The sequence below is a fragment of the Daphnia carinata genome, chromosome 5, assembly GCF_022539665.2.
Source record: "Daphnia carinata strain CSIRO-1 chromosome 5, CSIRO_AGI_Dcar_HiC_V3, whole genome shotgun sequence".
Classification (NCBI taxonomy): domain Eukaryota; kingdom Metazoa; phylum Arthropoda; class Branchiopoda; order Diplostraca; family Daphniidae; genus Daphnia; species Daphnia carinata.
Genome location: NC_081335.1, coordinates 6,020,265 through 6,032,340, shown reverse-complemented (window position 1 = coordinate 6,032,340; position 12,076 = coordinate 6,020,265). Strand labels below are relative to the sequence as shown.

General features: G+C 39.1%; 1 long non-coding RNA gene across 1 annotated transcript; it reads right to left on the bottom strand.

The window, feature by feature from the left end:
• Positions 1-9,208: 9,208 nt before the first annotated feature.
• Positions 9,209-9,926, bottom strand: LOC130703036 (uncharacterized). Its single transcript, XR_009421037.1, has 3 exons — positions 9,699-9,926; positions 9,391-9,634; positions 9,209-9,314 (listed from the first exon to the last, which is right to left on the bottom strand). It is a non-coding gene; the product is annotated as an uncharacterized LOC130703036 (long non-coding RNA).
• Positions 9,927-12,076: the final 2,150 nt, after the last annotated feature.

The window sequence follows — 12,076 nt, the reverse complement described above, 5'->3', positions numbered from 1 at the left end:
ACCCCACTGGAATGCTGGAAAATGGTGAACGACAAGAAGTGTGGCGATAACAACATGCAGACCGGACCAGCAGGACTGAGTTTTATAGCCACTCCAACAGGCGAAGGGCAATGGTATGCCATAAAACAATATCACACCCTCAACTGTGTAGCAGAACAAATCACGCTACGACAAGAAAAGCCAGATGACCCCATTGAAAGCCCCTTTGGACCGTTAAACACCACCCAGCAGGAAGGGCACTTCATTCAAAATCAAAACACAATAGTATGGGGAGATGAGAGGACAACAAATAACTCATACCCACAAACATTGATTAAGGGAAGCGGATATCTGAAACTTCCAAGAATGCCGGAACATGAAAACACCAGCCGTCTCTATTAAACGAATCGACAAATCGAGATATCATTCCTCAACAAACCAGATCGGGATATCACAGCACAAGGCTACAAAGTTGTCGATTACTCACCTGGATACATGAGTATGCAAGGATTATAGAGAACTCCAATTAGCCAGACGGAGACGATCCATCAAGCAGGAAGTTACATTCCTGCTAAACACTCCTATCGAAGATTCAGAAATAGGAAAATGCCTTTAGAGCATTTCTTACGCCTGGGGATCATTAAGAATGGGATACAAGCAGTAAAAACCAAAGAAAAGGAAAGATTCATCATACATAACGCCACGATACACATAATCTATACACCTGGAGATACCAACCAATTAACTGCTACTTTCATCTCAACAACGCCGATCCACTTCCACAAAAATCAGAATTCGAATACATCGTTGATCAAACAATACGATTACAAAACAGCGATACCTGTGTCACGGAAGGAGAAGCAGACCAACTGATTGTAGCCAAATGTTCGGAATATTCAACACGATGGATCCTCGATCAACAAAATTATCAATTAATCTCACAAGAATCACATCTATGTATTACACTAGGACCAATCCAAGATATCATACTGGAAGAATGCAGAGACAGCAGCGTACAACAACAATGGATCTTCGAATCTGTAAACACCAACCCTGAGATCCTCGAAAATTTTCCGGATACAACATTAGCGGAAATGCTGTCAATTCAGCAAGAACAACGAAAGGCAATCACAACCACGATTAATTCACCACTATTCCGAGGGATTTTAAAAACTAATCACGGTAGCGGAAATATAATCTGGAACATGATTGCTTGGGGATTGTTGAAAAATGGCAAAGCACCGAGTGAAAAATGTCTAACTCATCATGGAATAAACAAGCGAAAAAGACGCTGGAAGAGTGCGACACTGAGTGGACAAAGTGCCAAGAAGAACTAAGAATGCTGGTAAGCAGTAATGACCCATTAGTGCGATCACAAACTACAGTTGCCAACTGCAGCAAAACAACAGAACGAGGACAAGCTTTCGAATATACATCTGATTTCACCATCATACCATTCAACACGAATACCTGTGTTAAAGCCAATACAACAATGCTCGTTCTTCAAGAATGCGCGAACACCAGCTGAATCTGGGGCACATTCGAAAACACAGGCCAGCTCATGCCAACAGATAGAACCGGATTACATTTACCCTCATCAGACAGGAAGTGTCTAACACAGAGAGTAGGACGTGTGAGCCTGGGGCATTGTCACGGATCCAGTAAAAAACAACACTTTAGCTTTGAATATCGCAACCCACATCAAATAAGGACGCTTTCAGCGGCAGCCATTATAGCGCTACACACTCAGCAGTCATTGGTCGGAAGAGCACTCCCATCTATACCGTCACTAATGCAAAGGGAGATCAACAACCAATCAGAGAAGAACAACACTTTGGCCACTCCCTCTGCCACGCCCACAACAGAAAAATACACAACGACAAGCACTACGAAAACTACAAAGCCTAAAATAAAAACAACCTTGGGAACAACGACAAAAACAACGGTGAAAACCACGACAACAATTAAGCCAGCTACAAGCACAGCAGCCAACAACCAACAACCACTACTACTAGGCATACGACAACTGTTAAAGTAACTTCAACTTCAACAACCACTACAACCACGAAGCCTACGTCAACAACAAAAACGGCCACTACGACAATCTCCACAACAACAGCAACAACAACGCGTCAACCAAGCTCAACTACAACGAGTACGACAACGGTGAAAACAAGGTCGACGACACCACATTCATTAACACAGACAGCCAAAACGACCCCATTAACTACAACAGAAACAACGTCTACAGTAGAAGAAACTTGAATTCAGGCCATCGAGGAAGACAAGAATAGAAATTTACCGCCAGTGGAGTCCCTGATAATTTCAATGGATCAGAAAACTGAAGATACACTAATTAATGAAAATCTAGAAAGCGGCCTACCCAAAAATATGGAAGAATTCAACGATAAAATAAAACACGAAATTAATAAAATGCACGACCAATATAAAATAGGCATTGAAACAGAACATGAAAACAAATCTGCAAAAGAAATTCGGGACGTATACTGTCAACTATCAGCCATCAAAAGAACACAAGCTGTTATCTTAGCTCAAACAAACGGAATTTTAGCTGCAGCAGCAGTAGGCTTACCAATCTGCACACGACTACACGGGTTCGGTCAAGCAAAGACACTTCAACAATATAAAGCAAAAAGAATTTTTATATCAACAAATGAAACTAAATGTGGATTCCAACCGTTCTTCACTTACGAAGGAAAGAACTTTACGATCGGAACAGATGGGTGGTCAATTCACCCATATTCCGATTGTTTTTGGAAAACACCGTTAGTCAATTTAAATGGAAATCCACACACCTGGGAACACAACTCTACAACAGGAGATTGGATACGCCAGAAAACAAGCATTCACATGCCAAATTTAGACCTCATTACGGAATTTGAAGAACTACATCTTAACGATTTCGATTTCGCGCTGAAAAGTCTTCCAGTACACTAAACAATGGAGATGAAACAATTGAATATATTAAATGATCTGGTAGGCAGAATGCAAGAAGGAAATTCCAATTCTGTTGGAGATATTGTGATGTCAGAACAACAAGATAATCAAATAGACCACATATTCTCATGGTTCGACAAATTGAAAATAATCGGTCAATCAGGGATTGAATTTGTGCTATTCCTCGTATGTCTGCGAATCTTCATCATTTGCAACCCTATCTCGAAGATTAAAAATCATATCCGCAGAAACCGGAACCTTACAAGAAGATATGACGATGGCATAGAGGAAGAACACGAACTCGCATCAATGATACCAGCACGAGAAACAAATTACCATTCAGACATAGCAATCGAACAACCGTTCATAAGAACGACCGCCCCAGCACAACTGACAACGGAAAGACATGGTCAAATGCGCTCTCCACGGCCAAGCGCACCAAATTCATTAATCTACTGTAACGAAGTCAATACATATATTATCCATTTTATATTTCTTGTCAATATATGCTTATTAAACACATTTAAACACTATGAATTGCGCAACTATATAACTGCGCCATTTCAATATTGCACCATAACATATACGCAGCAGGGTGACCTATATGAACACCTGCTCACTGTCTGATCATATTTCATCGGCATAAAGCCACTTGTAACAACATCTTTGATTGGCGGAATCAAGCATTTCTCATCATTTCGCCATCATCGCGCCATATCAAATTCCATGTATTGGTGACAAGTAATTGCGCAGCAATTAATCATTGCCCAATATGCGAGGTTTCTTGATGAACTCAAGACCTGAAGAAAGTCAGTTACCGACGTGTATCTGAGGCTAACGGTCAGGTTCTGATTCAGCTAAGTGCCTTCTCTTGGTTTAATATTGTGTTTGAGAATTGATCTTTGTCTCGTGTTGAAGTGAGTGTTCAATTCTTGTAACTTGTTTTTAACGACGTGCCAACGAGTTGTGTTACAGTTCGTCTTCATCTTACATCTACTCTCTTATTTGGCTCGCGCTACCGTGGTAAGCTCACACTACAATCATCACGTTTTCGAAGAAACTGACACACCCAAACGATGTACAGGAAAACACACCACGTGCACTTACGTCGTCGGGTATGGCATGGTCTGGGAAGACCTATGTCGTTGCATGTCAGAAGCAGACAGCAGTAATTCTGCTAAAAAGTGAAATCCCCAAGGTCATTGAAATTAAAAGTAGCCACTAAACATAGCACTTGACAATTTAGTTAATTACATAATAAATTAACAGTCCCCAGTAAATAACGCACTTACCAATAGTTAAAACTTCAACAATTAAGTTGATTATCATTTTTAAATCCACCAAATCGAAAACAAAAATTAGATACTTTCCCACATTCCACCAATTCACTTACTCGCCTCTATCTAATACTCTATAGTAAAAAAACAGACGAACAAACGAACTCAAAATAACAATTTTGTATTCCCAACTAACACCTTATCTACAAAAACAAAAACAAATAGCATTGAACAGGCAAACGAACAAACTCAAAATAACAATTTCGAAATCCCAATTAACAGCTTAACTACAAAACCAATAACAAAAACAAATAATACAAAAAAAAAATCATCCGTCCATGCAATCACATTTGGAAGAGGAACGCCATAAACAGAACAGCTGTGAATTTGCGATGCACGAGCAGGGAATCAAGTGATGATGAAAACGAGGGATTAACGGCGTATAGTGGAATAGAACCCGATATGGAAAGTGACTACAGTGTTGATTTTATATTAGAATACGACAGTGACACCTATCTTCAGTGTGAACCTCCCAAAAAAACGGAACAAGCCAGATGACCAACAAAGAGAAACAGAAGCATGTAAAAACTGTCGGATGAAAACGGTAGCATCCATATCAGCAGCCCGAGCAGGAAAAATCCAACTGCGAAGACAAGCCATGATAGACTTAGAAAACGGTGAACTTTCATTAACGATGATGCGAGCCCCATTGCAGGTAATAAGAAGGTTGCATCCAAAACAAGTTCGAAACGCAACAAGGTTGGCCAAGACAGAAGATGGCCACATTCCTCAATAAAAGATTCGAAGAGGAACAGACGCTACTCCACACAAGCGTACGAAGATGTCGATACGACATTACCGATCTTTTACTATCCTTCGGAGCGGACCCAGAGATACTCTATCACGGAAAAACAATTGGCCATAATGTAGCAGCCGAAAGTGATCTACTGTTACTACGAATCCTGAAGCATAACAACTGTGAATTTACAACTCGCAACTACAACGGAGAAACTCCCTTAATGTTGGCAATCTCATACGAAAACCTAGAAAGTGCGAAGTTAATATGGTCACCAACTAATATCAACATTGAGACACCTCAGGGCAAAACCGTTTTCATTATCTAGCCATGTATGGACTCGAAGACCTAACTACTCTAATTTGCGCAAAAATAATCATCAACAGCAACCAGCAAGACGACTCAGGTGAAACCGCACTACACGTAGCAGTCGGATTCAATCGAATTGACATGATTGAAATATTACTTCTACATGGAGCAGACGCATGGATAAAAGACTCCCATGGACGCACGGCGGGATCAAAACCATGCAGTAAAAGAGCGCAAGCCATCTTTGAAAAATGGGAACAAAAACATAACGGTAACCCCCTGACTAAAACTAGAAGAAAAGAACACCAACAATACAGCCGCGAGGAAAATGAACAAGCCATAATCAGCATAACCGAAATACCAGGCAGAAAGAAAAGCAGGAATAAAGGAACAAGAAAAACAAGACAATACACCAACAACCTTATTAAAATCACATACAACTCTTTTCCTTAAATTTTAGGTGAAGGAACAGGCTTTATTTTTCAACCATAGCAACAACTGTAGTCGGTGACGGAAAATGCAAATTGGAGGACCAATTCTTCTTACCGAAGAGGGGAAGGAATGTAACGAGACCAAAGGCGATCCAAAGGAAGCCACACCTCATACATCCCTCAAGCGTTTCACCAGTGAAAGTGAACGTATCTCCTCCCATTTTACCTTCATAATTTGTATCCTTTAGTAGTATAAATACTGCATGATTGTAACATGTAAGGCGGAATTGTTTTGGCAAATCCACTGGTAACACACGAGGTTTGGAAACTTTACAGAATATTCAAGATATTGAAAAACTGAATCAGAATTTGAGAAACAGAGTTTAAAAAAAAAATTTGTAAGTGTTTTTAAATTTCTAGGATAAAATTAAAAATAATTTACTTCTTGTATGTTTCTAAATGCAGACAGAGGAACTCATCCTAGGTGTGGAGTGGATGGTCCTAAAATGGCTTTCGGAATCATGAACAAGCTGCTTACAAAGGAAGTAGCAACCCAATACGTACTCAAAAAAACCAACGCAAATAAGGAGAACCCCAAAAAAGTTTTTATGGATCACTCCAGAATTTACGAATGTGTAAAAGGTAAGTAATTTATTTAATTTTTCAGTTATTTCTGCTACTCATGACTTCTTTTATGAAATTACAGTACCCGCCCTTAGTATCCGAACACCAAGGGTTTTTGGGGCTTTTTTACACTAAAAAATACATCTAATGATGATGTATTGAAAACGAAAAAAAAAATATTGTGGGAACCACATCGAGTGTTTCCTTTCTATCTCTTTACGTCTCTTGTGTGTGTGTTTTTTAAATGAATGTTCTTTTTTTCTATCTCTTTTTTAAAAAATCTGTTTATCACTCATCATATCCTCTTATGTTATATCATATCCTCTTGTGCAGCCTTTATACTCATCCTCTTATACTATTTATCACGAAAATTCCCTTGTCCTACAAGCTCCATGACTGGATAATTGAGTGTTGTTTTATCACATCTCCTCGTTTCAAAATGAGTATTTCCCTGCCAAATATTTTATGCTTTCACAGGTCGTTCCATACGAATATGGTTTATTAGATGAAAATGTTTAATACAGCTCTAATGTCGTTACCAAATCCAATCGATTTATATTTCCCATTATTTAAACGCATGAGTCTTGCTTTCATGAAGGGAGCTCCTAAAACACTCCTGAGAATATCACCAACAAATTTCTTGAATTCCATATATTAGCATGCTCCTCGACAAATTTTCTACCTGCTTGTGGCCTTCCTCAGTGCTTCCCAACGGCATGATTGATGCGCTGGGGAGGCTAAGAACCTTTTAGGAGGCTCCCAGGAAGGAGATGTGCCGTGTGGGCTACCTAGTAGCCTTCTCTTCAACGGAATCCGCTCACAAAGTTCCTAGACTGTACGATGTCGCATGCTTATGTGTTATTAAGTGTTCTGCACAATTTTTTTCGATTTGATCGATTATTAAACACACAACGTTGCTTTTACCCCATGTATTTGCGGAATCCTATACCCTATTATTGCCGAACCCATATCATTGTACGTAGCACGTTCCATCCGTTTGAGTGTAAAACTGACAACATATCGTAGTGCCTCTCGCAGACAAAGGAAAGACCTACATGGTAAGGACGAAAATCTAATGTGTTCCGCCCCAGGTAGCAAAAAATTCTCCAGCAACATTGCGCCAAAGTCCTGCTGGTGTCGTATTGTAATACTGCCTGAATGTTTTTTAATAATGTGGCAATGTTGTTTTGCACCCACTTTTATGTTGCACTTCAATATTGCTTTTTAAATACTGAAGCAATATTGTTGTGCAACATTGAATGCTTGTATTGTAAATAGCCACACTATATTGATTTTTCTCGATTTGTATTTTCATATTATTAAACTAATGAATTAACTATACTAGTTGAATTTATAATAAATTAATCAATATGAAGACGAACTGATAGACAAAAATTCTGTATTTACATATATAAACATATCTTGGTTACGAATGGACACGATGAAAGCTCAGTGTAAATTGACATATAAATAACATCAATCAGGATCTGCCTCTATTGCAAGCGTAATTTTTGCTGCCTCTTCTTCCTCTTCATCTGATGTCGATGACGCGGATTGTAGTTTTTGAGGACTTCGTGAAATAGGGCCTATAATTTTCTTTTGACGGATTAGCGCACGCACCAGAAAAAGGGATAGCTGTGTATCCATGTCGCTCGGACTGGTAAGTGGGTATCGCCTGAATACCGCATCTATATACAGTACCCGCCCTTAGTATCCGAACACCAAGGGTTTTTGGGGCTTTTTTACACGGTGTCTTATGGCGGTAGGGTCCCTTGCGCAAAGGTAAAAAAGGGCCAGTAAAAATGACGATAAAAAAATAAAATTTTGTTCTGACGTTAATTAAATAATGGGCTATTTAGCACTATTTTTTTTAATTTTTTATCTATAAGACTTTTTGACTTACATGCTAGTCATGTATTATCCGAACACCGCGTTGATCTTATAGGGTGCCTAATGACACTACCTCATTTTTTAGAATTTTTTTTTAATATAAGGAAATGTTTTCTAGATGTCGCAATTACATTAATCGATAGGATATTCATTAAACTATATCCTGTTTTAGTAATATAACTTAATATCAATTATTTTAGGAACGGGAATTTTTTAAAGTGAAGACTGTGCTAAGTTTTTCCCGTCAAAAATAGTTTATCTTGTTTCCACTTGAGGCGCTGCACTCATTACGCTTTTTCAGACAGCTAACACAGTTTACTGTAAAAGCAGACGTATTTCTGTTTGCTTTTACGTAATGAGTTCACTTCATGAAAGCAAGACTCATGCGTTTAAATAATGGGAAATATAAATCGATTGGATTTGGTAACGACATTAGAGCTGTATTAAACATTTTCATCTAATAAACCATATTCGTATGGAACGACCTGTGAAAGCATAAAATATTTGGCAGGGAAATACTCATTTTGAAACGAGGAGATGTGATAAAACAACACTCAATTATCCAGTCATGGAGCTTGTAGGACAAGGGAATTTTCGTGATAAATAGTATAAGAGGATGAGTATAAAGGCTGCACAAGAGGATATGATATAACATAAGAGGATATGATGAGTGATAAACAGATTTTTTAAAAAAGAGATAGAAAAAAAGAACATTCATTTAAAAAACACACACACAAGAGACGTAAAGAGATAGAAAGGAAACACTCGATGTGGTTCCCACAATATTTTTTTTTTTTCGTTTTCAATACATCATCATTAGATGTATTTTTTAGCTGTGTGTTGAAGAGGTAGCCATTGAGCCAACTTGTGCACGTCGACCGGACGCGCACGCCTTTTTGAAGATTCACATCAATTCCCAATTCAGATCCTTTCTTTTCTCCTTCTTTTATTGGAACTTGTTCAGACCAAAGGACTCCGTGGATAGATCTCGTTGGGATGAGCATTCTGATTGCTGCTGGCTGTATCGTTCGTTTGCCGACTGTTACATTGCTACAATGTTTTAAAAACAAAACAAGTAGAAACAGTTCACAGGATGAAATGTTGAAAATGAAAATTGCTTTCATACCAGCTGCCTTCTCTCCCACGTCTTCATGGCCATTTTGTATTTCTCAAATTCGTGACACCAGTCGGAGTAAACCTTCTGATAATCGTGTGATTTGCTGGGGGCAGCGCATCGCTGCGTATCGACCGTGATATTATAACTGCACAGCGTGTCCGCTCCTAACCGGCAGTCATATCGGCCGGCTTCTTGTTCCGTCACGCCCATAATCACCATGCCTTGCTCGACCGTCTGGATGTATTTGTCTGGCCTGGAAAGTTGGTCAAATAAACATTAAAAAAAAAATCATTTTCATTAAATAAAAAACAAATTACCTGAACGACAGCTGGTATTGGCCTTTCTCTCGGCACTTCAATGGCTCAGGGTAATAGCGGGGAGTAGCGCACGTTGTTTTTGTACTAAGCTGGAGCCTCTGTGTAGTAACTGGGAGCGGCGTAAGTGGTAGTGTAGTAACTGGGAGCGGCGTAAGTGGTAGTGTGGTAACTGGGAGCGGCGTAAATGGTAGTGTAGTAGCTTGGAGCTGAGTAGTACTTCATTGCCTCGGTGTAGTATCTGGGAGTAGCATATGTAGTTGTGTAGTATTGCACTTCAGTGTAATAGCTTGGTATAGCATGCGGTAGGGTGTAGTACTCGGGTGCCTTTCTAGTGCAGTATTGAGGAGCATCAGTGTAGTAAGCTGGAGCTGCGTAAGTGGTTGCATGGTACTCAGCTTTCTTTTTGTAATACTCCGCGGCTGCAGTATTTTAATATTCCACGGCCTTTGTGGTGTAGTATTGAGGAGCCTTAGTATAGTAAGCCGGAGCTGCATATCTCGAGGTGTAATATTCGGGCGCCTTTATAGTCTAGTAAAAGGGGGCTGCATACGTCGTGATGTAGTGTTGGAGAGCCTTAGTGATGTAGTACTCGGGGGCATTGGTGGTGTAGTAGCTAGGTGGACATATCATTCTTGGTTCCAAAAATAGCAAATACCATCCATAACTAAGAAAAGGAACACACACTAAATAAATGTATAAAAATTAAAACCTCAGGCTATCGTTAATAACCTACCTCAAATCCTAAGCAATGTCAAACCTTCTACAACTGATAGTGCTCAAGTAACTTGTTCATCTTCCGGTGACATGCAACACATGTGCAGGCTAAAAGGTTAGTTGCTCAGATATTCTTCAACTTAAATTGAATCTAGAAATGCGTAAGAGGAATCATGAACCATAGCCACTAACACTGTTGTTTACAACCCGTATTATATGAAGCTACAAACGAAAAACATTTAAAATGATTAATAAAATGCAAAAAACCTTTTACTGTTGGAAGTAGAGAGGCAGGTAAATGAGAGAACCACAACTCATAAATCGTTTTCCTAGTGAACAGGTTCCATATAAAATTCGAAGCAATGTGCTATTTGTTTTTTCTTCAATTACTGGCAAAATAAAATTATGCCAATTCCTATATATATAAAAGCTGAACTACAAAAAACAAATTTAGCTTGAGTCTAGAGCAAAATAATCCTAAACAACAAAAACTTACCTTGTTTTCATAAACCGCAGCGTTTTTACTTAAGCAGTAGTCTAGCAATGGCTGCCGAATGCAATGTTTACATCGTTATGAGAGTTGCCAAATGTAAAAGTTGACACAAATTATTTTAAGAAGCAAAATGAAATACAAATTTAAATCACGTTAAAATTTTAACGTCATAAATATCTGATCTGTAACATCTAATAACACATAGATATTGTTACATGAGAAACATGTTTCGCGATACATAGAATTGTGTTTAGGGAATGAAGAAAGCTGGTAGTGCTGAATACGTCTGTGCATTCCAGTTTAGACCACCAGTATGCATTCCAGTTCAGAGGACTAACCATCGCAATTAGTGCTCCAGCGAGTGTTTGTGGATAACAGGTTTTTAAATAGAATATTAAACTTACCAATGACCATAATGGATTATGAGTTTGTATGATCCAGACCTTTACCTTCTCTGGCTTATTCCGCCTTCGTTCTGTCGAAGAATTTATTGCCCTCGGCACCTGTTTTGCCTTACATTTGCTGCTCTCACCAAACATTTTTTCGCTAATTTGCTGCGGTCCCGAGCTATTTTGCCGTTTTTCCGTTGTCTGCAATTTGAGTTTATTTGTGGATCCCCAAAAGGTAACTAGAATTTTTTTATTTAGTGCTGGACTAGCTGGACATAGGAGATCGGGCTTGATACGGCGGCACCGTTTCAAGTGACCGACACTATTAGTTAAGAGTAAGGACATTGTTGCTACACCTCGTGTGAGTGCTGGACTAGCTGGACATAGGAGATCGGGCTTGATACGGCGGCACCGTTTCAAGTGACCGACACTATTAGTTAAGAGTAAGGGCATTGTTGCTACACCTCGTGTGATCAGTTGTTTGACCCAGGGCAAGGTCTTAAATTGCATTAGTGATAAAGTTTTCGTGGGAAACAGGGCTTAAGTTTTTAAGCTATGTTGACCTTTAGTTTTTTTTGTAACAACGAAAAAAAATATAGAAATTCTTATCCTAAGTAATAAGTATTTTTCCGTCCTCAACAGTCGTGTTAGTATTTTTGTATTGCAGAACTAGCTGCAGTAACTTTCACGGATTGTGGTGATTCACCTATGGACTCTTTCGGTGCCATAGAGGAGATGGAAAAAACCCTGAGCGACCAACAAACTCGGCAGCAAATGGTAAT